The sequence below is a fragment of the Hippocampus bargibanti genome, linkage group LG05, assembly GCF_051943395.1.
Source record: "Hippocampus bargibanti isolate YZ-2025 linkage group LG05, ASM5194339v1, whole genome shotgun sequence".
Taxonomy (NCBI): Eukaryota; Metazoa; Chordata; class Actinopteri; order Syngnathiformes; family Syngnathidae; genus Hippocampus; species Hippocampus bargibanti.
This window is the reverse complement of record NC_142738.1, coordinates 13,955,958-13,983,851: the sequence shown is the minus strand read 5'-3', so window position 1 is coordinate 13,983,851 and position 27,894 is coordinate 13,955,958. Positions and strand designations below refer to the sequence as shown.

Here is a 27,894-nt window from a genome sequence, read left to right as displayed (position 1 = left end):
AAAGGACACCTGGCACGATCATCCGGTGCCGATTCATTGTTTGTTTGCTGCTTGTTTGCTGCATGCATCGTGTACGTGTTTGTTTAACCTTGGTGGACTTTTACTTTTGGTTTTCTTTTGCTACTTTGTATTTTTTCCATTCAGATCATTTTGATGTTTTACATTTTGTTACTGCTGACCTTTATTTTAATACAATTTGTCAAACAACCTCCTACTCAGTCCTGCCTGCTTCTTGGGATCCGCACCCGCCATCACCACCTCGCAAAACGTGACAACAGTAAGATGTAAGCGTTGCAGTTTCCCTGTTGTGTTATGTACATGCCCTCTGTACTGTATATGAATGCAATCGTTTTTTGCAACAATGTTTCTTGTTTTGTCTGCTGAAGCGCGATGATTTTGAAAATTATTAACATTCCATACTGTGTATTAAAGGACAGCCGATGTCACTTTTTATTCAAATGCAAATAAAAATGACTTCACGCCAAGACGTCTTGCATTGCTTGTGAATCCAAACAATGGCTTCTTCAGATTCGGATAATATGCTTTCTTGTTACACATCCAGTTATGAATATGTTTCAAATACACTGTAGTTCTGAAGATTAAAGCATACATGTTTACAATCATTAAAGAATTATATGTGCCATTTTGAGGCAACATTGGGGGAACATCTCTCACCCAAAAAAAAAGGGAGCTAATGGCCAGCTCCGTTTCTTATATGGCGCTTGGCTGCCCTCTTTTGGCGGCTTTTGTTTAATGCAGTTCGGCGCAGGATCGGATATATTGATAGTCCCGGTTATATCGATATTTTTTCGGACTCCCTTGAATATCGATATAACGAGACTTTACTGTATTTCAAGAAATGTATCTAGTCATGTTAGTGGAGCTGGTGCCTAACACCCTCAAATATCACATCAAGTTGCTCCTGACATCTATATCAGCATTTAGGTTTGTGTGTGTCTGAGGTGTAAAGGAGGAACGTCACCGGCGATTATCAGAGGGTGGCAGAAGGCGAGAAATGACACCACGAACATTGGGGCGGGATTTTCTGAAAATTCCCAATTCGCAGCTCAATTTTTTTGCAGATTGTGGACACTTTAAGTCATTTTTAGTGGTGTTTTGCATTTGAATAAAAATATCATACTGCATGTTTTGGGTATTTTAGATGCTATAAAATGTTTGTCTTATGTCAGTTAAGAAACAAAAAAGTGACGTTGGTTGTCCATTGTGGAAGAAGGAGATGAGAATTTATTGCAAACCCAAAGACACAATGACATTTTTTTTATTTCACTGAGTCATTATGATAAGCAACCAGATTGTGGCAAGGAGTGATTAGTACAACACATCTCTGTTGCATATATATGTCACCATGGTTGCACAGAGAGAAGTTTTCCATACTCCAACTGTAAGATAAATATATTTAAGCATACTAGGAATGTACTCTTGGCAACTTTAATTAATGATTATACTTACCACTAGTAGTCAAATTAATATCCACACATTTGTTATTGTTGTCAGCAGGAGTTGTTAAAGGTAAAAGCAAAGTTGTTAAAGGTAAAAGCAAAGTTGTTAAAGGTATTGTCTGAACCATCGGTCCATATGAAATCCGTAGCCTGGAAGTGAAAGTCAAACTGAATAAGTCACACGTAAAGAGAACTATTGCTTGAATTTGCATCTGCCTTTTGGTCAGTCACCATCAATCATTGTGTTTCGTCAACATGTGAATCATTGAGTATCATTGTAAAACTGGTTATTTATGTCACCTTGAGAAATGTAAGTGTGGAGGACAAAGTCATGTGTTTGATCGATTGAAAAAAATATCACAAATTATCATGAAGTAAGAATTGATTGTGTATCAGGGTTGAACTCAAGTCTTCCCACCGGATACCAAAATATCAACATTGAGGATGTCCTGCGTTTTGTCCTCTCAGGGTAGAGTCAGGACATCATCCCTTAATCTGATGACAAAACTGAATCTGGAGGACAATTTCATTTTCTCTGTGGCCAAAACATCTCTACTGAACATAAGTAAGAGGACTCACCCAAAGCGCATCATTGTATCCAATCCAGACTACGTTAGTGCTCCCACCCGCTTTAGCCAGTTGAGTAACAAAAGCATTTTCCAGGTCATCTGAATGGAGACCAGATTTCCACCAGGAATGTTGCAGACACTCTGATGGAAAAGGAGCGGAAAAAGCTGCTGTCACTCATTCAAACCCATCCTGAGGAGGAAAGTTGTCTTGGCTTTGTCCCAACGCATTCAATCAATAGACCGACTAATCACGCATTTTCATAGATTCAAACTGGTTGAAAACTATGTTTGAAGGATTGTCTTCATACTTCGGCATCTGCAAAGGTCCGCTCTTCACTTTGGAATATGTAACATTTGCAATCCAACCGGGTCCGGCCTTTGGGACAGTTATTATCGATAATGGGTTTATTTTGATCGTTCGTCCCTGGTTCATTGCTTCTACGGGCGTTAATGGCAGAGGATGGTCAAATCATCAGGAAGCCAGGTGTAGAACATAAAGTTGGTTTAATTTTGAAGAGAGCGGAGACATCGCGGTGTCGACTAAGGAGGAAGCATGGCGAGAGAGAGAGAGAGAAAGAGGGAACGGACTGCGGGAGTATTTATGCGGCGCACAGTGTGTGACGCGATCGGATGTGACGTAATGTAGATGCGACATCATGTAAGGGAAGGCAGGAAATGACGTATCAGGAAGTCCAAAATGTAAACAAAGATTCTAACGCGATGTTTAGAGATGGGTCACTTGTTGTCACCGTCCAATGCGTCCCATTGGTTGATGAGCATGGTACAGTTCCATTTGACGCGAAAGGATTACCCATCAGTTGACAGAGGGCTACTTTAGCCGCAACAGTAACGTTGCATCCCGCCCTCAGGATTATGAACCACTTGTGTCGTCCGTCCTCTGTCGATGTCGCATTCCGAAGTGATGTTTGCGACACGGCAGGCAGACCCCGCGGGGCAGTGGAAGTCGCCCTGCGTGTGATTCTTCCACCGGTGTCACCCAAAAGTGGGCGTTCCTCGGGCAAGCAGGACAGCCAGGAGGGTGCCCCAACATCCGACATGGACCGGGCGGAACCCCATGGTTTGATGGTCCTCGGCCCTTTCCGCCAGCAGCCTCAACATCCACGCCCCGGCGCTTGCCACCAGGCTGTGAACACAGATATGAATCATACTGAAAAACAAAACACATGATTAGTTTTCTCTCCCATAACATTTATGCATGGGCACATTGACCCATTTAGTCTCTCCATACTTGAACAATGTCGATCTATATCAGGGGTGTCGTGCATTTTTTCCACTTCTAAATTATCCCGCAGGCCTGTTCTAACCTACTTGGGGGCCAGTTCTGGCCCGCGGCCCGTATGTTTGATCTCCCTGGTCTATATCAACCAATCGTTTTTTCCCAAAAAATTGAACCCTCAATCTTCTGATGTTGACATTTATCGCACGTTTCAATGGCAGTTTTCACATCATCAATTTTCAAATGTTAATTCAAACCTCAAAACATCATTGTTTTTACACTTTCACTTTACCAAAGCATTCCGTCCTCACATTTTCAAATGCAACAAGTTAATTCAAACCTCAAAACATCATTGTTTTTACATTTCACTTTATCAAAGCATCCCGTCCTCACATTTCTTCCCACCGAGGCAATGATGAATTATAGACCTTGTCTCTTTTTTTGCTATATTAGCTGCCCAAGCGAGGCAGCAAAAAACCCACAATACACAAAAACATTCCAGATTAAACGGGCAAAACTCAAATAACATGCCTTCCCGCATACCCAAAAATACGTCTGTGTAAGCTCTCAGTCGTACAGGAGTGGTCCATCGATGAGAAGGTTTCTTCAGCCGTCATCTGTACAAAAGTGAAGGTTTCGGACGTTTCGCCTCCTATCCAAGAGGCTTCGTCAGCGAACTAAAGTCTGACTGGTCGTATCGGCCCCATATATATATCCCTAATGTCCAGACCTGGTGGCGCCGGACACAGCTATGATAGGTCCCTACTCTCAGGTTGGGGGGGGGCGCGGGACCCCCCCCCCCTGTGGCCCCACTGATTGTTCCTACATTCCTGACTAACGATTGGCCTATTACACCCACTCCCCCCGGTATCACCTCATCAGCATAACGACCCTCATCAGCATTGCGAAAGTTGCCTAACCTGTTTTGCCTGAGCAGGCTATTGTATGAACGATCCAAATTGAACCTCACACCACCAGACCGGTTTAATGAAGGATTTTGTTGTTTTATAAGAATCGCCTCTTTCACCCCCCTTTCAAACCATCTATGTTCTTTCGCTAAGATTTTAACCTCATTGTCGTCAAATGAGTGGTTGCTAGCTTTTAGGTGCAAATGTACTGCCGATTGAGGCCCACTAGTATTATCCCTGCGATGTTGATAAAGTCTTTTTTTGAGAATTTGTTGAGTCTCCCCAATGTACTGCTCTTTACAATTTTCATTCTTACAATGTATGGAATAAACTACATTACTTTGTTTTTCATTTGGTAGCCTATCTTTTGGATGCACTAATTTTTGCCTTAACGTGTTTATCGGTTTGAAATAAGTAGGAATTTTATGTTGCCAAAGGACTCTTTGTAATTTTTCAGAAACTCCTGCAATGTACGGTACTGCTACTCCTCTCCTTTTAGAATCTTGAGAATTATTGGTTTCGTTCGCTATTCTTTCTTTCTGACATTTGTTGAATGACCACTGAGGGTACCCACAGTTAGTGAGTGCTCTCCTGATATGTTTTGACTCCTTTTCTCTACCTTCAGTGCTAGTTGGTATTAGTTTAGCCCTATGCTGGAGGGTTCTGATAACTCCTAGTTTATGTTGTAAAGGGTGGTTAGAGTCAAAAAGTAAGTATTGGTCAGTGTGCGTAGCCTTCCTAAAGACTTCTGTTTTTAGCGCTCTGTCCTCTTTTATAATTACTTTACAATCCAAGAAGGCTAGTTGGTTCTCTTGAATGTCCTCACGAGTAAATTTAATGTTGAAGTCTACAGAGTTGAGATGATCTGTGAAGGATTGAATTTCTTGTTTCTTAATTATGACAAAAGTATCGTCCACATATCTAAACCAGTGTCTAGGTTTTGTCCCTGGGAAGGATGTGAGGGCCTGTTTCTCCATCTCTTCCATGTAAAGATTAGCCACTATGGGTGAAACTGGTGAGCCCATAGCACAACCATGGATTTGTTTATAAATTTTTTTCCCGAAATTGAAAATACGTCGTATTAAGGCAGATTTCTAATAATTGGCAGATGTGATCCGGTTTCAGTTTGGTTCTTTCATGCAGAGAAACATCCGCCAGCAGCCTCGTCCTCACCACTGAGACTGCTGCTGGGGTTGGGACAGATGTAAAGAGAGAAGTCACATCGTATGATGCCAAAGTTTCCTCAGGTTCCAATATGAGGTCTTTGATCCTCTCTACAAACCCTGTGGTGTTCTCTACGTGGTATTCTGTGTTACCAACCAACGGAGCTAAAATAGTTTTTAAATATTTGGCTACATTGTATGTAGAGGAGTCAATGCTACAAACAATGGGTCGGAGGGGGAACCCTTCTTTATGTATTTTTGGCAGGCCATAGATACATGGCGTGGCCTCTCCCGGGTATAATCTAAAATACATCTGTTTATCTATATGTTTTCCTTTCTCTAGCTTTTGGAGACAGTCAATCATTTCTTTCTTGTATCTATTGGAAGGGTCCCTTTTTAGTTGCTCATACGTGTTAGAATCACTGATTAACCTATTTATTTTGTCTTCATAATCCAATGTGTTGAGCAGCACTGTGCATCTGCCCTTGTCTGCTGGCAAAATAGTAATATTTTTGTCTTTTTGTAGAGTAGTTAACGCCTTTCTCTCTTCTAATGTTATGTTGGACGGAGGAAGTTTGGCACTACTGAGAAGAGCTGATATTTTAATGCGTAGATCATCTGCCTCTGCATACGAAAGTTTGTTATTTTTAATAGCCGATTCAGTAGCTGTGATATAATCTATTGTAGGTATAGTTTTAGGAGTCACTGAGAAATTTAAACCTTTGGTAAGTACCGCCTTTTCTGTCTCTGAGAGATCTCTGTCTGACAAATTTTTGATCCAATTCTCCCTTGCAAACTGTTCATACCTAATTTTACGCGTGTTTACCAGTAGCTGAGATTGTTTCAGTAAAAGTAATTTTTGAAATTTACCCTTTTGTCTCTCTTTGGTTTTGCTGTGGTGCCTCATATAACCGGATTTAGTAAATTCACACACTTCCTGATAGATTTTGTGGGTAAGATTAGTTTGTAATCGCTGATAATAAGTTTCTATTTCTGACTGTTTGTTTTTTATCTCTATGTTAAGTCTCCTAATTCGCAAATTTAGAATTTTCCTAGTATAATTTTGTTGCATTTTATCGGCTAAGTATCCGAGTTCCAGGGGTGCTTGCTTCAAGCATTTAGGAATTAACCGGCTCTGTCTACATCTAAGATTGAATCTGAGGTGGTTCTTTAAATCAGCTAATTTAAAGGTGGCCTTTTCTAAATTACGTACCAGTAGAAGGATGTCTCTCCCAAAGTTGGCAGCAATACGTCTGTGTAAGCTCTCAGTCGTACAGGAGTGGTCCATCGATGAGAAGGTTTCTTCAGCCGTCATCTGTACAAAAGTGAAGGTTTCGGACGTTTCGCCTCCTATCCAAGAGGCTTCGTCAGCGAACTAAAGTCTGACTGGTCGTATCGGCCCCATATATATATCCCTAATGTCCAGACCTGGTGGCGCCGGACACAGCTATGATAGGTCCCTACTCTCAGGTTGGGGGGGGGGCGCGGGACCCCCCCCCCTGTGGCCCCACTGATTGTTCCTACATTCCTGACTAACGATTGGCCTATTACACCCACTCCCCCCGGTATCACCTCATCAGCATAACGACCCTCACCAGCATTGCGAAAGTTGCCTAACCTGTTTTGCCTGAGCAGGCTATTGTATGAACGATCCAAATTGAACCTCACACCACCAGACCGGTTTAATGAAGGATTTTGTTGTTTTATAAGAATCGCCTCTTTCACCCCCCTTTCAAACCATCTATGTTCTTTCGCTAAGATTTTAACCTCATTGTCGTCAAATGAGTGGTTGCTAGCTTTTAGGTGCAAATGTACTGCCGATTGAGGCCCACTAGTATTATCCCTGCGATGTTGATAAAGTCTTTTTTTGAGAATTTGTTGAGTCTCCCCAATGTACTGCTCTTTACAATTTTCATTCTTACAATGTATGGAATAAACTACATTACTTTGTTTTTCATTTGGTAGCCTATCTTTTGGATGCACTAATTTTTGCCTTAACGTGTTTATCGGTTTGAAATAAGTAGGAATTTTATGTTGCCAAAGGACTCTTTGTAATTTTTCAGAAACTCCTGCAATGTACGGTACTGCTACTCCTCTCCTTTTAGAATCTTGAGAATTATTGGTTTCGTTCGCTATTCTTTCTTTCTGACATTTGTTGAATGACCACTGAGGGTACCCACAGTTAGTGAGTGCTCTCCTGATATGTTTTGACTCCTTTTCTCTACCTTCAGTGCTAGTTGGTATTAGTTTAGCCCTATGCTGGAGGGTTCTGATAACTCCTAGTTTATGTTGTAAAGGGTGGTTAGAGTCAAAAAGTAAGTATTGGTCAGTGTGCGTAGCCTTCCTAAAGACTTCTGTTTTTAGCGCTCTGTCCTCTTTTATAATTACTTTACAATCCAAGAAGGCTAGTTGGTTCTCTTGAATGTCCTCACGAGTAAATTTAATGTTGAAGTCTACAGAGTTGAGATGATCTGTGAAGGATTGAATTTCTTGTTTCTTAATTATGACAAAAGTATCGTCCACATATCTAAACCAGTGTCTAGGTTTTGTCCCTGGGAAGGATGTGAGGGCCTGTTTCTCCATCTCTTCCATGTAAAGATTAGCCACTATGGGTGAAACTGGTGAGCCCATAGCACAACCATGGATTTGTTTATAAAATTTTTCCCGAAATTGAAAATACGTCGTATTAAGGCAGATTTCTAATAATTGGCAGATGTGATCCGGTTTCAGTTTGGTTCTTTCATGCAGAGAAACATCCGCCAGCAGCCTCGTCCTCACCACTGAGACTGCTGCTGGGGTTGGGACAGATGTAAAGAGAGAAGTCACATCGTATGATGCCAAAGTTTCCTCAGGTTCCAATATGAGGTCTTTGATCCTCTCTACAAACCCTGTGGTGTTCTCTACGTGGTATTCTGTGTTACCAACCAACGGAGCTAAAATAGTTTTTAAATATTTGGCTACATTGTATGTAGAGGAGTCAATGCTACAAACAATGGGTCGGAGGGGGAACCCTTCTTTATGTATTTTTGGCAGGCCATAGATACATGGCGTGGCCTCTCCCGGGTATAATCTAAAATACATCTGTTTATCTATATGTTTTCCTTTCTCTAGCTTTTGGAGACAGTCAATCATTTCTTTCTTGTATCTATTGGAAGGGTCCCTTTTTAGTTGCTCATACGTGTTAGAATCACTGATTAACCTATTTATTTTGTCTTCATAATCCAATGTGTTGAGCAGCACTGTGCATCTGCCCTTGTCTGCTGGCAAAATAGTAATATTTTTGTCTTTTTGTAGAGTAGTTAACGCCTTTCTCTCTTCTAATGTTATGTTGGACGGAGGAAGTTTGGCACTACTGAGAAGAGCTGATATTTTAATGCGTAGATCATCTGCCTCTGCATACGAAAGTTTGTTATTTTTAATAGCCGATTCAGTAGCTGTGATATAATCTATTGTAGGTATAGTTTTAGGAGTCACTGAGAAATTTAAACCTTTGGTAAGTACCGCCTTTTCTGTCTCTGAGAGATCTCTGTCTGACAAATTTTTGATCCAATTCTCCCTTGCAAACTGTTCATACCTAATTTTACGCGTGTTTACCAGTAGCTGAGATTGTTTCAGTAAAAGTAATTTTTGAAATTTACCCTTTTGTCTCTCTTTGGTTTTGCTGTGGTGCCTCATATAACCGGATTTAGTAAATTCACACACTTCCTGATAGATTTTGTGGGTAAGATTAGTTTGTAATCGCTGATAATAAGTTTCTATTTCTGACTGTTTGTTTTTTATCTCTATGTTAAGTCTCCTAATTCGCAAATTTAGAATTTTCCTAGTATAATTTTGTTGCATTTTATCGGCTAAGTATCCGAGTTCCAGGGGTGCTTGCTTCAAGCATTTAGGAATTAACCGGCTCTGTCTACATCTAAGATTGAATCTGAGGTGGTTCTTTAAATCAGCTAATTTAAAGGTGGCCTTTTCTAAATTACGTACCAGTAGAAGGATGTCTCTCCCAAAGTTGGCAGCAATACGTCTGTGTAAGCTCTCAGTCGTACAGGAGTGGTCCATCGATGAGAAGGTTTCTTCAGCCGTCATCTGTACAAAAGTGAAGGTTTCGGACGTTTCGCCTCCTATCCAAGAGGCTTCGTCAGCGAACTAAAGTCTGACTGGTCGTATCGGCCCCATATATATATCCCTAATGTCCAGACCTGGTGGCGCCGGACACAGCTATGATAGGTCCCTACTCTCAGGTTGGGGGGGGGCGCGGGACCCCCCCCCCTGTGGCCCCACTGATTGTTCCTACATTCCTGACTAACGATTGGCCTATTACACCCACTCCCCCCGGTATCACCTCATCAGCATAACGACCCTCATCAGCATTGCGAAAGTTGCCTAACCTGTTTTGCCTGAGCAGGCTATTGTATGAACGATCCAAATTGAACCTCACACCACCAGACCGGTTTAATGAAGGATTTTGTTGTTTTATAAGAATCGCCTCTTTCACCCCCCTTTCAAACCATCTATGTTCTTTCGCTAAGATTTTAACCTCATTGTCGTCAAATGAGTGGTTGCTAGCTTTTAGGTGCAAATGTACTGCCGATTGAGGCCCACTAGTATTATCCCTGCGATGTTGATAAAGTCTTTTTTTGAGAATTTGTTGAGTCTCCCCAATGTACTGCTCTTTACAATTTTCATTCTTACAATGTATGGAATAAACTACATTACTTTGTTTTTCATTTGGTAGCCTATCTTTTGGATGCACTAATTTTTGCCTTAACGTGTTTATCGGTTTGAAATAAGTAGGAATTTTATGTTGCCAAAGGACTCTTTGTAATTTTTCAGAAACTCCTGCAATGTACGGTACTGCTACTCCTCTCCTTTTAGAATCTTGAGAATTATTGGTTTCGTTCGCTATTCTTTCTTTCTGACATTTGTTGAATGACCACTGAGGGTACCCACAGTTAGTGAGTGCTCTCCTGATATGTTTTGACTCCTTTTCTCTACCTTCAGTGCTAGTTGGTATTAGTTTAGCCCTATGCTGGAGGGTTCTGATAACTCCTAGTTTATGTTGTAAAGGGTGGTTAGAGTCAAAAAGTAAGTATTGGTCAGTGTGCGTAGCCTTCCTAAAGACTTCTGTTTTTAGCGCTCTGTCCTCTTTTATAATTACTTTACAATCCAAGAAGGCTAGTTGGTTCTCTTGAATGTCCTCACGAGTAAATTTAATGTTGAAGTCTACAGAGTTGAGATGATCTGTGAAGGATTGAATTTCTTGTTTCTTAATTATGACAAAAGTATCGTCCACATATCTAAACCAGTGTCTAGGTTTTGTCCCTGGGAAGGATGTGAGGGCCTGTTTCTCCATCTCTTCCATGTAAAGATTAGCCACTATGGGTGAAACTGGTGAGCCCATAGCACAACCATGGATTTGTTTATAAATTTTTTTCCCGAAATTGAAAATACGTCGTATTAAGGCAGATTTCTAATAATTGGCAGATGTGATCCGGTTTCAGTTTGGTTCTTTCATGCAGAGAAACATCCGCCAGCAGCCTCGTCCTCACCACTGAGACTGCTGCTGGGGTTGGGACAGATGTAAAGAGAGAAGTCACATCGTATGATGCCAAAGTTTCCTCAGGTTCCAATATGAGGTCTTTGATCCTCTCTACAAACCCTGTGGTGTTCTCTACGTGGTATTCTGTGTTACCAACCAACGGAGCTAAAATAGTTTTTAAATATTTGGCTACATTGTATGTAGAGGAGTCAATGCTACAAACAATGGGTCGGAGGGGGAACCCTTCTTTATGTATTTTTGGCAGGCCATAGATACATGGCGTGGCCTCTCCCGGGTATAATCTAAAATACATCTGTTTATCTATATGTTTTCCTTTCTCTAGCTTTTGGAGACAGTCAATCATTTCTTTCTTGTATCTATTGGAAGGGTCCCTTTTTAGTTGCTCATACGTGTTAGAATCACTGATTAACCTATTTATTTTGTCTTCATAATCCAATGTGTTGAGCAGCACTGTGCATCTGCCCTTGTCTGCTGGCAAAATAGTAATATTTTTGTCTTTTTGTAGAGTAGTTAACGCCTTTCTCTCTTCTAATGTTATGTTGGACGGAGGAAGTTTGGCACTACTGAGAAGAGCTGATATTTTAATGCGTAGATCATCTGCCTCTGCATACGAAAGTTTGTTATTTTTAATAGCCGATTCAGTAGCTGTGATATAATCTATTGTAGGTATAGTTTTAGGAGTCACTGAGAAATTTAAACCTTTGGTAAGTACCGCCTTTTCTGTCTCTGAGAGATCTCTGTCTGACAAATTTTTGATCCAATTCTCCCTTGCAAACTGTTCATACCTAATTTTACGCGTGTTTACCAGTAGCTGAGATTGTTTCAGTAAAAGTAATTTTTGAAATTTACCCTTTTGTCTCTCTTTGGTTTTGCTGTGGTGCCTCATATAACCGGATTTAGTAAATTCACACACTTCCTGATAGATTTTGTGGGTAAGATTAGTTTGTAATCGCTGATAATAAGTTTCTATTTCTGACTGTTTGTTTTTTATCTCTATGTTAAGTCTCCTAATTCGCAAATTTAGAATTTTCCTAGTATAATTTTGTTGCATTTTATCGGCTAAGTATCCGAGTTCCAGGGGTGCTTGCTTCAAGCATTTAGGAATTAACCGGCTCTGTCTACATCTAAGATTGAATCTGAGGTGGTTCTTTAAATCAGCTAATTTAAAGGTGGCCTTTTCTAAATTACGTACCAGTAGAAGGATGTCTCTCCCAAAGTTGGCAGCAATACGTCTGTGTAAGCTCTCAGTCGTACAGGAGTGGTCCATCGATGAGAAGGTTTCTTCAGCCGTCATCTGTACAAAAGTGAAGGTTTCGGACGTTTCGCCTCCTATCCAAGAGGCTTCGTCAGCGAACTAAAGTCTGACTGGTCGTATCGGCCCCATATATATATATCCCTAATGTCCAGGCCTGGTGGCGCCGGACACAGCTATGATAGGTCCCTACTCTCAGGTTGGGGGGGGGCGCGGGACCCCCCCCCCTGTGGCCCCACTGATTGTTCCTACATTCCTGACTAACGATTGGCCTATTACACCCACTCCCCCCGGTATCACCTCATCAGCATAACGACCCTCATCAGCATTGCGAAAGTTGCCTAACCTGTTTTGCCTGAGCAGGCTATTGTATGAACGATCCAAATTGAACCTCACACCACCAGACCGGTTTAATGAAGGATTTTGTTGTTTTATAAGAATCGCCTCTTTCACCCCCCTTTCAAACCATCTATGTTCTTTCGCTAAGATTTTAACCTCATTGTCGTCAAATGAGTGGTTGCTAGCTTTTAGGTGCAAATGTACTGCCGATTGAGGCCCACTAGTATTATCCCTGCGATGTTGATAAAGTCTTTTTTTGAGAATTTGTTGAGTCTCCCCAATGTACTGCTCTTTACAATTTTCATTCTTACAATGTATGGAATAAACTACATTACTTTGTTTTTCATTTGGTAGCCTATCTTTTGGATGCACTAATTTTTGCCTTAACGTGTTTATCGGTTTGAAATAAGTAGGAATTTTATGTTGCCAAAGGACTCTTTGTAATTTTTCAGAAACTCCTGCAATGTACGGTACTGCTACTCCTCTCCTTTTAGAATCTTGAGAATTATTGGTTTCGTTCGCTATTCTTTCTTTCTGACATTTGTTGAATGACCACTGAGGGTACCCACAGTTAGTGAGTGCTCTCCTGATATGTTTTGACTCCTTTTCTCTACCTTCAGTGCTAGTTGGTATTAGTTTAGCCCTATGCTGGAGGGTTCTGATAACTCCTAGTTTATGTTGTAAAGGGTGGTTAGAGTCAAAAAGTAAGTATTGGTCAGTGTGCGTAGCCTTCCTAAAGACTTCTGTTTTTAGCGCTCTGTCCTCTTTTATAATTACTTTACAATCCAAGAAGGCTAGTTGGTTCTCTTGAATGTCCTCACGAGTAAATTTAATGTTGAAGTCTACAGAGTTGAGATGATCTGTGAAGGATTGAATTTCTTGTTTCTTAATTATGACAAAAGTATCGTCCACATATCTAAACCAGTGTCTAGGTTTTGTCCCTGGGAAGGATGTGAGGGCCTGTTTCTCCATCTCTTCCATGTAAAGATTAGCCACTATGGGTGAAACTGGTGAGCCCATAGCACAACCATGGATTTGTTTATAAAATTTTTCCCGAAATTGAAAATACGTCGTATTAAGGCAGATTTCTAATAATTGGCAGATGTGATCCGGTTTCAGTTTGGTTCTTTCATGCAGAGAAACATCCGCCAGCAGCCTCGTCCTCACCACTGAGACTGCTGCTGGGGTTGGGACAGATGTAAAGAGAGAAGTCACATCGTATGATGCCAAAGTTTCCTCAGGTTCCAATATGAGGTCTTTGATCCTCTCTACAAACCCTGTGGTGTTCTCTACGTGGTATTCTGTGTTACCAACCAACGGAGCTAAAATAGTTTTTAAATATTTGGCTACATTGTATGTAGAGGAGTCAATGCTACAAACAATGGGTCGGAGGGGGAACCCTTCTTTATGTATTTTTGGCAGGCCATAGATACATGGCGTGGCCTCTCCCGGGTATAATCTAAAATACATCTGTTTATCTATATGTTTTCCTTTCTCTAGCTTTTGGAGACAGTCAATCATTTCTTTCTTGTATCTATTGGAAGGGTCCCTTTTTAGTTGCTCATACGTGTTAGAATCACTGATTAACCTATTTATTTTGTCTTCATAATCCAATGTGTTGAGCAGCACTGTGCATCTGCCCTTGTCTGCTGGCAAAATAGTAATATTTTTGTCTTTTTGTAGAGTAGTTAACGCCTTTCTCTCTTCTAATGTTATGTTGGACGGAGGAAGTTTGGCACTACTGAGAAGAGCTGATATTTTAATGCGTAGATCATCTGCCTCTGCATACGAAAGTTTGTTATTTTTAATAGCCGATTCAGTAGCTGTGATATAATCTATTGTAGGTATAGTTTTAGGAGTCACTGAGAAATTTAAACCTTTGGTAAGTACCGCCTTTTCTGTCTCTGAGAGATCTCTGTCTGACAAATTTTTGATCCAATTCTCCCTTGCAAACTGTTCATACCTAATTTTACGCGTGTTTACCAGTAGCTGAGATTGTTTCAGTAAAAGTAATTTTTGAAATTTACCCTTTTGTCTCTCTTTGGTTTTGCTGTGGTGCCTCATATAACCGGATTTAGTAAATTCACACACTTCCTGATAGATTTTGTGGGTAAGATTAGTTTGTAATCGCTGATAATAAGTTTCTATTTCTGACTGTTTGTTTTTTATCTCTATGTTAAGTCTCCTAATTCGCAAATTTAGAATTTTCCTAGTATAATTTTGTTGCATTTTATCGGCTAAGTATCCGAGTTCCAGGGGTGCTTGCTTCAAGCATTTAGGAATTAACCGGCTCTGTCTACATCTAAGATTGAATCTGAGGTGGTTCTTTAAATCAGCTAATTTAAAGGTGGCCTTTTCTAAATTACGTACCAGTAGAAGGATGTCTCTCCCAAAGTTGGCAGCAATACGTCTGTGTAAGCTCTCAGTCGTACAGGAGTGGTCCATCGATGAGAAGGTTTCTTCAGCCGTCATCTGTACAAAAGTGAAGGTTTCGGACGTTTCGCCTCCTATCCAAGAGGCTTCGTCAGCGAACTAAAGTCTGACTGGTCGTATCGGCCCCATATATATATCCCTAATGTCCAGACCTGGTGGCGCCGGACACAGCTATGATAGGTCCCTACTCTCAGGTTGGGGGGGGGCGCGGGACCCCCCCCCCTGTGGCCCCACTGATTGTTCCTACATTCCTGACTAACGATTGGCCTATTACACCCACTCCCCCCGGTATCACCTCATCAGCATAACGACCCTCATCAGCATTGCGAAAGTTGCCTAACCTGTTTTGCCTGAGCAGGCTATTGTATGAACGATCCAAATTGAACCTCACACCACCAGACCGGTTTAATGAAGGATTTTGTTGTTTTATAAGAATCGCCTCTTTCACCCCCCTTTCAAACCATCTATGTTCTTTCGCTAAGATTTTAACCTCATTGTCGTCAAATGAGTGGTTGCTAGCTTTTAGGTGCAAATGTACTGCCGATTGAGGCCCACTAGTATTATCCCTGCGATGTTGATAAAGTCTTTTTTTGAGAATTTGTTGAGTCTCCCCAATGTACTGCTCTTTACAATTTTCATTCTTACAATGTATGGAATAAACTACATTACTTTGTTTTTCATTTGGTAGCCTATCTTTTGGATGCACTAATTTTTGCCTTAACGTGTTTATCGGTTTGAAATAAGTAGGAATTTTATGTTGCCAAAGGACTCTTTGTAATTTTTCAGAAACTCCTGCAATGTACGGTACTGCTACTCCTCTCCTTTTAGAATCTTGAGAATTATTGGTTTCGTTCGCTATTCTTTCTTTCTGACATTTGTTGAATGACCACTGAGGGTACCCACAGTTAGTGAGTGCTCTCCTGATATGTTTTGACTCCTTTTCTCTACCTTCAGTGCTAGTTGGTATTAGTTTAGCCCTATGCTGGAGGGTTCTGATAACTCCTAGTTTATGTTGTAAAGGGTGGTTAGAGTCAAAAAGTAAGTATTGGTCAGTGTGCGTAGCCTTCCTAAAGACTTCTGTTTTTAGCGCTCTGTCCTCTTTTATAATTACTTTACAATCCAAGAAGGCTAGTTGGTTCTCTTGAATGTCCTCACGAGTAAATTTAATGTTGAAGTCTACAGAGTTGAGATGATCTGTGAAGGATTGAATTTCTTGTTTCTTAATTATGACAAAAGTATCGTCCACATATCTAAACCAGTGTCTAGGTTTTGTCCCTGGGAAGGATGTGAGGGCCTGTTTCTCCATCTCTTCCATGTAAAGATTAGCCACTATGGGTGAAACTGGTGAGCCCATAGCACAACCATGGATTTGTTTATAAAATTTTTCCCGAAATTGAAAATACGTCGTATTAAGGCAGATTTCTAATAATTGGCAGATGTGATCCGGTTTCAGTTTGGTTCTTTCATGCAGAGAAACATCCGCCAGCAGCCTCGTCCTCACCACTGAGACTGCTGCTGGGGTTGGGACAGATGTAAAGAGAGAAGTCACATCGTATGATGCCAAAGTTTCCTCAGGTTCCAATATGAGGTCTTTGATCCTCTCTACAAACCCTGTGGTGTTCTCTACGTGGTATTCTGTGTTACCAACCAACGGAGCTAAAATAGTTTTTAAATATTTGGCTACATTGTATGTAGAGGAGTCAATGCTACAAACAATGGGTCGGAGGGGGAACCCTTCTTTATGTATTTTTGGCAGGCCATAGATACATGGCGTGGCCTCTCCCGGGTATAATCTAAAATACATCTGTTTATCTATATGTTTTCCTTTCTCTAGCTTTTGGAGACAGTTAATCATTTCTTTCTTGTATCTATTGGAAGGGTCCCTTTTTAGTTGCTCATACGTGTTAGAATCACTGATTAACCTATTTATTTTGTCTTCATAATCCAATGTGTTGAGCAGCACTGTGCATCTGCCCTTGTCTGCTGGCAAAATAGTAATATTTTTGTCTTTTTGTAGAGTAGTTAACGCCTTTCTCTCTTCTAATGTTATGTTGGACGGAGGAAGTTTGGCACTACTGAGAAGAGCTGATATTTTAATGCGTAGATCATCTGCCTCTGCATACGAAAGTTTGTTATTTTTAATAGCCGATTCAGTAGCTGTGATATAATCTATTGTAGGTATAGTTTTAGGAGTCACTGAGAAATTTAAACCTTTGGTAAGTACCGCCTTTTCTGTCTCTGAGAGATCTCTGTCTGACAAATTTTTGATCCAATTCTCCCTTGCAAACTGTTCATACCTAATTTTACGCGTGTTTACCAGTAGCTGAGATTGTTTCAGTAAAAGTAATTTTTGAAATTTACCCTTTTGTCTCTCTTTGGTTTTGCTGTGGTGCCTCATATAACCGGATTTAGTAAATTCACACACTTCCTGATAGATTTTGTGGGTAAGATTAGTTTGTAATCGCTGATAATAAGTTTCTATTTCTGACTGTTTGTTTTTTATCTCTATGTTAAGTCTCCTAATTCGCAAATTTAGAATTTTCCTAGTATAATTTTGTTGCATTTTATCGGCTAAGTATCCGAGTTCCAGGGGTGCTTGCTTCAAGCATTTAGGAATTAACCGGCTCTGTCTACATCTAAGATTGAATCTGAGGTGGTTCTTTAAATCAGCTAATTTAAAGGTGGCCTTTTCTAAATTACGTACCAGTAGAAGGATGTCTCTCCCAAAGTTGGCAGCAATACGTCTGTGTAAGCTCTCAGTCGTACAGGAGTGGTCCATCGATGAGAAGGTTTCTTCAGCCGTCATCTGTACAAAAGTGAAGGTTTCGGACGTTTCGCCTCCTATCCAAGAGGCTTCGTCAGCGAACTAAAGTCTGACTGGTCGTATCGGCCCCATATATATATATCCCTAATGTCCAGGCCTGGTGGCGCCGGACACAGCTATGATAGGTCCCTACTCTCAGGTTGGGGGGGGGCGCGGGACCCCCCCCCCTGTGGCCCCACTGATTGTTCCTACATTCCTGACTAACGATTGGCCTATTACACCCACTCCCCCCGGTATCACCTCATCAGCATAACGACCCTCATCAGCATTGCGAAAGTTGCCTAACCTGTTTTGCCTGAGCAGGCTATTGTATGAACGATCCAAATTGAACCTCACACCACCAGACCGGTTTAATGAAGGATTTTGTTGTTTTATAAGAATCGCCTCTTTCACCCCCCTTTCAAACCATCTATGTTCTTTCGCTAAGATTTTAACCTCATTGTCGTCAAATGAGTGGTTGCTAGCTTTTAGGTGCAAATGTACTGCCGATTGAGGCCCACTAGTATTATCCCTGCGATGTTGATAAAGTCTTTTTTTGAGAATTTGTTGAGTCTCCCCAATGTACTGCTCTTTACAATTTTCATTCTTACAATGTATGGAATAAACTACATTACTTTGTTTTTCATTTGGTAGCCTATCTTTTGGATGCACTAATTTTTGCCTTAACGTGTTTATCGGTTTGAAATAAGTAGGAATTTTATGTTGCCAAAGGACTCTTTGTAATTTTTCAGAAACTCCTGCAATGTACGGTACTGCTACTCCTCTCCTTTTAGAATCTTGAGAATTATTGGTTTCGTTCGCTATTCTTTCTTTCTGACATTTGTTGAATGACCACTGAGGGTACCCACAGTTAGTGAGTGCTCTCCTGATATGTTTTGACTCCTTTTCTCTACCTTCAGTGCTAGTTGGTATTAGTTTAGCCCTATGCTGGAGGGTTCTGATAACTCCTAGTTTATGTTGTAAAGGGTGGTTAGAGTCAAAAAGTAAGTATTGGTCAGTGTGCGTAGCCTTCCTAAAGACTTCTGTTTTTAGCGCTCTGTCCTCTTTTATAATTACTTTACAATCCAAGAAGGCTAGTTGGTTCTCTTGAATGTCCTCACGAGTAAATTTAATGTTGAAGTCTACAGAGTTGAGATGATCTGTGAAGGATTGAATTTCTTGTTTCTTAATTATGACAAAAGTATCGTCCACATATCTAAACCAGTGTCTAGGTTTTGTCCCTGGGAAGGATGTGAGGGCCTGTTTCTCCATCTCTTCCATGTAAAGATTAGCCACTATGGGTGAAACTGGTGAGCCCATAGCACAACCATGGATTTGTTTATAAAATTTTTCCCGAAATTGAAAATACGTCGTATTAAGGCAGATTTCTAATAATTGGCAGATGTGATCCGGTTTCAGTTTGGTTCTTTCATGCAGAGAAACATCCGCCAGCAGCCTCGTCCTCACCACTGAGACTGCTGCTGGGGTTGGGACAGATGTAAAGAGAGAAGTCACATCGTATGATGCCAAAGTTTCCTCAGGTTCCAATATGAGGTCTTTGATCCTCTCTACAAACCCTGTGGTGTTCTCTACGTGGTATTCTGTGTTACCAACCAACGGAGCTAAAATAGTTTTTAAATATTTGGCTACATTGTATGTAGAGGAGTCAATGCTACAAACAATGGGTCGGAGGGGGAACCCTTCTTTATGTATTTTTGGCAGGCCATAGATACATGGCGTGGCCTCTCCCGGGTATAATCTAAAATACATCTGTTTATCTATATGTTTTCCTTTCTCTAGCTTTTGGAGACAGTCAATCATTTCTTTCTTATATCTATTGGAAGGGTCCCTTTTTAGTTGCTCATACGTGTTAGAATCACTGATTAACCTATTTATTTTGTCTTCATAATCCAATGTGTTGAGCAGCACTGTGCATCTGCCCTTGTCTGCTGGCAAAATAGTAATATTTTTGTCTTTTTGTAGAGTAGTTAACGCCTTTCTCTCTTCTAATGTTATGTTGGACGGAGGAAGTTTGGCACTACTGAGAAGAGCTGATATTTTAATGCGTAGATCATCTGCCTCTGCATACGAAAGTTTGTTATTTTTAATAGCCGATTCAGTAGCTGTGATATAATCTATTGTAGGTATAGTTTTAGGAGTCACTGAGAAATTTAAACCTTTGGTAAGTACCGCCTTTTCTGTCTCTGAGAGATCTCTGTCTGACAAATTTTTGATCCAATTCTCCCTTGCAAACTGTTCATACCTAATTTTACGCGTGTTTACCAGTAGCTGAGATTGTTTCAGTAAAAGTAATTTTTGAAATTTACCCTTTTGTCTCTCTTTGGTTTTGCTGTGGTGCCTCATATAACCGGATTTAGTAAATTCACACACTTCCTGATAGATTTTGTGGGTAAGATTAGTTTGTAATCGCTGATAATAAGTTTCTATTTCTGACTGTTTGTTTTTTATCTCTATGTTAAGTCTCCTAATTCGCAAATTTAGAATTTTCCTAGTATAATTTTGTTGCATTTTATCGGCTAAGTATCCGAGTTCCAGGGGTGCTTGCTTCAAGCATTTAGGAATTAACCGGCTCTGTCTACATCTAAGATTGAATCTGAGGTGGTTCTTTAAATCAGCTAATTTAAAGGTGGCCTTTTCTAAATTACGTACCAGTAGAAGGATGTCTCTCCCAAAGTTGGCAGCAATACGTCTGTGTAAGCTCTCAGTCGTACAGGAGTGGTCCATCGATGAGAAGGTTTCTTCAGCCGTCATCTGTACAAAAGTGAAGGTTTCGGACGTTTCGCCTCCTATCCAAGAGGCTTCGTCAGCGAACTAAAGTCTGACTGGTCGTATCGGCCCCATATATATATCCCTAATGTCCAGACCTGGTGGCGCCGGACACAGCTATGATAGGTCCCTACTCTCAGGTTGGGGGGGGCGCGGGACCCCCCCCCCTGTGGCCCCACTGATTGTTCCTACATTCCTGACTAACGATTGGCCTATTACACCCACTCCCCCCGGTATCACCTCATCAGCATAACGACCCTCATCAGCATTGCGAAAGTTGCCTAACCTGTTTTGCCTGAGCAGGCTATTGTATGAACGATCCAAATTGAACCTCACACCACCAGACCGGTTTAATGAAGGATTTTGTTGTTTTATAAGAATCGCCTCTTTCACCCCCCTTTCAAACCATCTATGTTCTTTCGCTAAGATTTTAACCTCATTGTCGTCAAATGAGTGGTTGCTAGCTTTTAGGTGCAAATGTACTGCCGATTGAGGCCCACTAGTATTATCCCTGCGATGTTGATAAAGTCTTTTTTTGAGAATTTGTTGAGTCTCCCCAATGTACTGCTCTTTACAATTTTCATTCTTACAATGTATGGAATAAACTACATTACTTTGTTTTTCATTTGGTAGCCTATCTTTTGGATGCACTAATTTTTGCCTTAACGTGTTTATCGGTTTGAAATAAGTAGGAATTTTATGTTGCCAAAGGACTCTTTGTGGTCAACAAATTCTCAAAAAAAGACTTTATCAACATCGCAGGGATAATACTAGTGGGCCTCAATCGGCAGTACATTTGCACCTAAAAGCTAGCAACCACTCATTTGACGACAATGAGGTTAAAATCTTAGCGAAAGAACATAGATGGTTTGAAAGGGGGGTGAAAGAGGCGATTCTTATAAAACAACAAAATCCTTCATTAAACCGGTCTGGTGGTGTGAGGTTCAATTTGGATCGTTCATACAATAGCCTGCTCAGGCAAAACAGGTTAGGCAACTTTCGCAATGCTGATGAGGGTCGTTATGCTGATGAGGTGATACCGGGGGGAGTGGGTGTAATAGGCCAATCGTTAGTCAGGAATGTAGGAACAATCAGTGGGGCCACAGGGGGGGGGGTCCCGCGCCCCCCCCCAACCTGAGAGTAGGGACCTATCATAGCTGTGTCCGGCGCCACCAGGTCTGGACATTAGGGATATATAAATGGGGCCGATACGACCAGTCAGACTTTAGTTCGCTGACGAAGCCTCTTGGATAGGAGGCGAAACGTCCGAAACCTTCACTTTTGTACAGATGACGGCTGAAGAAACCTTCTCATCGATGGACCACTCCTGTACGACTGAGAGCTTACACAGACGTATTGCTGCCAACTTTGGGAGAGACATCCTTCTGCTGGTACGTAACTTAGAAAAGGCCACCTTTAAATTAGCTGATTTAAAGAACCACCTCAGATTCAATCTTAGATGTAGACAGAGCCGGTTAATTCCTAAATGCTTGAAGCAAGCACCCCTGGAACCCGGATACTTAGCCGATAAAATGCAACAAAATTATACTAGGAAAATTCTAAATTTGCGAATTAGGAGACTTAACATAGAGATAAAAAACAAACAGTCAGAAATAGAAACTTATTATCAGCGATTACAAACTAATCTTACCCACAAAATCTATCAGGAAGTGTGTGAATTTACTAAATCCGGTTATATGAGGCACCACAGCAAAACCAAAGAGAGACAAAAGGGTAAATTTCAAAAATTACTTTTACTGAAACAATCTCAGCTACTGGTAAACACGCGTAAAATTAGGTATGAACAGTTTGCAAGGGAGAATTGGATCAAAAATTTGTCAGACAGAGATCTCTCAGAGACAGAAAAGGCGGTACTTACCAAAGGTTTAAATTTCTCAGTGACTCCTAAAACTATACCTACAATAGATTATATCACAGCTACTGAATCGGCTATTAAAAATAACAAACTTTCGTATGCAGAGGCAGATGATCTACGCATTAAAATATCAGCTCTTCTCAGTAGTGCCAAACTTCCTCCGTCCAACATAACATTAGAAGAGAGAAAGGCGTTAACTACTCTACAAAAAGACAAAAATATTACTATTTTGCCAGCAGACAAGGGCAGATGCACAGTGCTGCTCAACACATTGGATTATGAAGACAAAATAAATAGGTTAATCAGTGATTCTAACACGTATGAGCAACTAAAAAGGGACCCTTCCAATAGATACAAGAAAGAAATGATTGACTGTCTCCAAAAGCTAGAGAAAGGAAAACATATAGATAAACAGATGTATTTTAGATTATACCCGGGAGAGGCCACGCCATGTATCTATGGCCTGCCAAAAATACATAAAGAAGGGTTCCCCCTCCGACCCATTGTTTGTAGCATTGACTCCTCTACATACAATGTAGCCAAATATTTAAAAACTATTTTAGCTCCGTTGGTTGGTAACACAGAATACCACGTAGAGAACACCACAGGGTTTGTAGAGAGGATCAAAGACCTCATATTGGAACCTGAGGAAACTTTGGCATCATACGATGTGACTTCTCTCTTTACATCTGTCCCAACCCCAGCAGCAGTCTCAGTGGTGAGGACGAGGCTGCTGGCGGATGTTTCTCTGCATGAAAGAACCAAACTGAAACCGGATCACATCTGCCAATTATTAGAAATCTGCCTTAATACTACGTATTTTCAATTTCGGGAAAAATTTTATAAACAAATCCATGGTTGTGCTACGGGCTCACCAGTTTCACCCATAGTGGCTAATCTTTACATGGAAGAGATGGAGAAACAGGCCCTCACATCCTTCCCAGGGACAAAACCTAGACACTGGTTTAGATATGTGGACGATACTTTTGTCATAATTAAGAAACAAGAAATTCAATCCTTCACAGATCATCTCAACTCTGTAGACTTCAACATTAAATTTACTCGTGAGGACATTCAAGAGAACCAACTAGCCTTCTTGGATTGTAAAGTAATTATAAAAGAGGACAGAGCGCTAAAAACAGAAGTCTTTAGGAAGGCTACGCACACTGACCAATACTTACTTTTTGACTCTAACCACCCTTTACAACATAAACTAGGAGTTATCAGAACCCTCCAGCATAGGGCTAAACTAATACCAACTAGCACTGAAGGTAGAGAAAAGGAGTCAAAACATATCAGGAGAGCACTCACTAACTGTGGGTACCCTCAGTGGTCATTCAACAAATGTCAGAAAGAAAGAATAGCGAACGAAACCAATAATTCTCAAGATTCTAAAAGGAGAGGAGTAGCAGTACCGTACATTGCAGGAGTTTCTGAAAAATTACAAAGAGTCCTTTGGCAACATAAAATTCCTACTTATTTCAAACCGATAAACACGTTAAGGCAAAAATTAGTGCATCCAAAAGATAGGCTACCAAATGAAAAACAAAGTAATGTAGTTTATTCCATACATTGTAAGAATGAAAATTGTAAAGAGCAGTACATTGGGGAGACTCAACAAATTCTCAAAAAAAGACTTTATCAACATCGCAGGGATAATACTAGTGGGCCTCAATCGGCAGTACATTTGCACCTAAAAGCTAGCAACCACTCATTTGACGACAATGAGGTTAAAATCTTAGCGAAAGAACATAGATGGTTTGAAAGGGGGTTGAAAGAGGCGATTCTTATAAAACAACAAAATCCTTCATTAAACCGGTCTGGTGGTGTGAGGTTCAATTTGGATCGTTCATACAATAGCCTGCTCAGGCAAAACAGGTTAGGCAACTTTCGCAATGCTGATGAGGGTCGTTATGCTGATGAGGTGATACCGGGGGGAGTGGGTGTAATAGGCCAATCGTTAGTCAGGAATGTAGGAACAATCAGTGGGGCCACAGGGGGGGGGGGGTCATACGATGTGACTTCTCTCTTTACATCTGTCCCAACCCCAGCAGCAGTCTCAGTGGTGAGGACGAGGCTGCTGGCGGATGTTTCTCTGCATGAAAGAACCAAACTGAAACCGGATCACATCTGCCAATTATTAGAAATCTGCCTTAATACGACGTATTTTCAATTTCGGGAAAAATTTTATAAACAAATCCATGGTTGTGCTATGGGCTCACCAGTTTCACCCATAGTGGCTAATCTTTACATGGAAGAGATGGAGAAACAGGCCCTCACATCCTTCCCAGGGACAAAACCTAGACACTGGTTTAGATATGTGGACGATACTTTTGTCATAATTAAGAAACAAGAAATTCAATCCTTCACAGATCATCTCAACTCTGTAGACTTCAACATTAAATTTACTCGTGAGGACATTCAAGAGAACCAACTAGCCTTCTTGGATTGTAAAGTAATTATAAAAGAGGACAGAGCGCTAAAAACAGAAGTCTTTAGGAAGGCTACGCACACTGACCAATACTTACTTTTTGACTCTAACCACCCTTTACAACATAAACTAGGAGTTATCAGAACCCTCCAGCATAGGGCTAAACTAATACCAACTAGCACTGAAGGTAGAGAAAAGGAGTCAAAACATATCAGGAGAGCACTCACTAACTGTGGGTACCCTCAGTGGTCATTCAACAAATGTCAGAAAGAAAGAATAGCGAACGAAACCAATAATTCTCAAGATTCTAAAAGGAGAGGAGTAGCAGTACCGTACATTGCAGGAGTTTCTGAAAAATTACAAAGAGTCCTTTGGCAACATAAAATTCCTACTTATTTCAAACCGATAAACACGTTAAGGCAAAAATTAGTGCATCCAAAAGATAGGCTACCAAATGAAAAACAAAGTAATGTAGTTTATTCCATACATTGTAAGAATGAAAATTGTAAAGAGCAGTACATTGGGGAGACTCAACAAATTCTCAAAAAAAGACTTTATCAACATCGCAGGGATAATACTAGTGGGCCTCAATCGGCAGTACATTTGCACCTAAAAGCTAGCAACCACTCATTTGACGACAATGAGGTTAAAATCTTAGCGAAAGAACATAGATGGTTTGAAAGGGGGGTGAAAGAGGCGATTCTTATAAAACAACAAAATCCTTCATTAAACCGGTCTGGTGGTGTGAGGTTCAATTTGGATCGTTCATACAATAGCCTGCTCAGGCAAAACAGGTTAGGCAACTTTCGCAATGCTGATGAGGGTCGTTATGCTGATGAGGTGATACCGGGGGGAGTGGGTGTAATAGGCCAATCGTTAGTCAGGAATGTAGGAACAATCAGTGGGGCCACAGGGGGGGGGGTCCCGCGCCCCCCCCCAACCTGAGAGTAGGGACCTATCATAGCTGTGTCCGGCGCCACCAGGTCTGGACATTAGGGATATATATATGGGGCCGATACGACCAGTCAGACTTTAGTTCGCTGACGAAGCCTCTTGGATAGGAGGCGAAACGTCCGAAACCTTCACTTTTGTACAGATGACGGCTGAAGAAACCTTCTCATCGATACCCAAAAATAGTTTCTAATTATTATCAATCACAATTCCACACAACACGCATTCCAATAGAATGCCATCCATCACTAATATGTTTTTTTTGTCTCTCTCTTTCTTGATATAAAATGTAAAATTTTAACTCATGTTACCTTCTGAAATCTAAAAACCGATACTTTGGGACTTTTCCAGACCCAACTCGCATTTCCCTCTGTGCGAAAATGCGGTCCGTGTCCAAATAATTTTGGGAGTTTTCTTGCCTTCCGGCACTTCTCTTGCTTACAACCATACGGCCATAATATGCTAATTTTGCCCTTTGCCCAATCGTTATATTTTAATAACGTTTTAATTCAGCCAGCATCTCTTTCAGAATAAGGTTATTCATCTCTTTTAATCAACATTATTTTGACACCACAGATCGAAGGCAGTTTTATTTTGAATGTCTGAGTGGGACTGACCACATTCCAACACTTCGTCCGTCAGAAACAAGTGTGTTGTCAATTTAGGGCGCCCCGAAATACTGCCTGAGAGCTGTGGCCCGAAACACGCATTGAGCTACCTTTTTACCCCCTTTTTATTGCTTCTATGAATTTGGTCCAATTCTTCAACGCATAGGGCGGACTCTATAACTGGGTTCGTTCAGTAGGACAGCAATTCAAATTTACATTTGTGGTTTCTCCTTCTTCAACCCCCGATCGGGTGAGGAGAACTTGCATATTGCATCCACAAAAGTCTGCTGTTTGAATCCCACTGTATATTACATGAATTACGACACGTTATCGCAATTCCAATAACACTCAGACAGCTGCCGCTTCACTCACATGAAAAATTGTCCAGGTCGAGCTCTTCAGGGCGCAGGTTCAGCTACTGGCATGCTTCTGCTCAAACCACCGACCGGACCTCTGCTCCAGCCAACAAACGAGCATCATTTTTCATTGCAATTTTTTATTTCACATTCTGGTACGTTCTTACGATGTGCATTGTTGTAATTCCCTGAAATTTCACCAGTCGCAGCCCCAGTCCTGTTTAAAGTACAAATAAACCAAGAATGCACAGCATACCAGGATTTTGTTCTTGTCTGTTATCTTAAACAAAGGATGCAAACCAAGTTGATGACTGATGACTAAACTGGGATAACGTCTTATTCGGGGAAGTACATTCTCAATTACATTGATCGTTAAACTGCACTTAGACCATAATCTCCATTCTTGAAATTCCAGTTTTACCTGTGACGGTGAAAACGCAGATTCCTCGAGTATGATTGGATTGCTTAGAAATTTGTTTTTAAATTAAACATTTGCTAAATTGAAAGATTTTATTAATAAACAATTTATCTTAGATGTTTTCTGTAACTTCCTGTCAATACTACAAACTATTTGAATTAAATATAGTTTAACAGAACCGTAATCTGCATAAACAGCAATCACCGGATTAATATGAGTAAAAACAGATTTTCTTACCTCTAAATTATGCATTCCCCTCACAATATTTGCACTTTTTGGATCACAACTTCAATTGTTGCCCATGTCTCTCCCCAGTTCCCAACATTGATGAAATCTTAATTTAAAATCATCTTTCAGTCCTCGTATCAATGTTTTTAGTCGTTCATTCTTTCATTTAATTTTTGGAGGGAGAATCATAATTCACCAATGCTGGTGATGAAGAATCCATCTCCATTCTAGCATTGCATTGTCATCACAACTCAAACTCAAGTTTCAGGAAAATATTTGGCAATGAGGTTTGAAGGAGGAGTACACAATGAAACCATTAATTTTGTTCTTACTTTGTTTGTTTGACTTTTTAATTAACTGCCTTACCAGTGATTGTCATGTATTCACTTCCTCGTTTTTGAATAATGACACACTGTTGACAAACGAGCTGTCCTCATTACTTTTCTTCATGTCATAAACAAGACAACAGATCAGGTTCATTTTTGAAGACTGTATTAAAAATAGTATTTTGGTTTTCC

The 27,894-nt window shown here is 40.7% G+C and overlaps 1 long non-coding RNA gene across 1 annotated transcript; it reads right to left on the bottom strand.

The window, feature by feature from the left end:
- Positions 1-309: 309 nt before the first annotated feature.
- Positions 310-27,639, bottom strand: LOC148898014 (uncharacterized). The gene is made up of 3 exons (XR_016115051.1): positions 27,386-27,639; positions 26,747-26,827; positions 310-3,173 (listed from the first exon to the last, which is right to left on the bottom strand). It is a non-coding gene; the product is annotated as an uncharacterized LOC148898014 (long non-coding RNA).
- Between the last annotated feature and the right edge of the window lie 255 nt (positions 27,640-27,894).